General features: G+C 46.3%; 1 non-coding gene across 1 annotated transcript; it reads left to right on the forward strand.

The window, feature by feature from the left end:
- Nucleotides 1–335: 335 nt before the first annotated feature.
- Nucleotides 336–466, forward strand: LOC115032654 (small nucleolar RNA SNORA65). The gene has a single exon (XR_003838287.1). It is a non-coding gene; the product is annotated as a small nucleolar RNA SNORA65 (small nucleolar RNA).
- The last annotated feature ends 378 nt before the right edge of the window (nucleotides 467–844 follow it).

Raw genomic sequence — 844 nt, forward strand, 5'->3', positions numbered from 1 at the left:
CCTAAATGAGCATCGCCACCACTACCACCACTACCACCACCACCATCACCACCACCACCGCTTCTCCGGCCCTGGCATTTATGCACCTTCTGAAAACATCTCAGAATTGCAAATGTCACGCAATCATAGAAATTATCTGCAGCTGGCAGAACCATGCTTCTGCTAGAGCACGAGGCCAATCATGGTCTGCAGCTCCATATCCCTATTCCTCTAATAACAATGAAAGCACATTCTTATTCTTTTTCAAATCAGCCAAAATTCCAGAAATTTCAAAAATGTCACTACACCTCAGCTCTGCCCTCTCCAGTCTGGGAGACTCTGAGTTGTCTCCTAAGAAAGCCACTGCACCTGACCACTATTGTTGGCTGGTGCAATCCAGTGGTGAGCTGACAGTTAAGCCCCAGCTTTTAGGAAACAGGGCTGTCCCACATGTGGACGGCTCTGTGCCGAAAGCATGGGAACAGTCTAGAGTTGGGTAAAGTGGAACCATGATCTCAGAAGACAGGGGAAGCTGTAAAAGGCACTGTGTTTCTGCAGTTAAACACAGTGGGAGCATTACTTTTGATGAGATTGTCAACACTGTCCGGCAGATGAGACACCGGTCTTTGGCTAGAGAACTTTCTGGAACTATCAAGGAGATCCTGGGTACCGCACAGTCTGTGGGCTGCAATGTGGATAGCCGCCACCCTCATGACATTATAGATGACATCAATAGTGGCCCAGCTAGTTAAGAAGCAACAAGAAAATATTTCAATAAAAGACTATCTGATTAAAAAAAAAAAAGAGAGAGTGTAGAAAGCACATAAGGTCAGTCTTCACTGCCTGCCTCTGGTACAGCATAGCA

The sequence above is a fragment of the Mus caroli genome, unplaced genomic scaffold (genome assembly GCF_978045245.1).
Source record: "Mus caroli unplaced genomic scaffold, Mus_caroli_1 scaffold_13, whole genome shotgun sequence".
Lineage (NCBI taxonomy): Eukaryota > Metazoa > Chordata > Mammalia > Rodentia > Muridae > Mus > Mus caroli.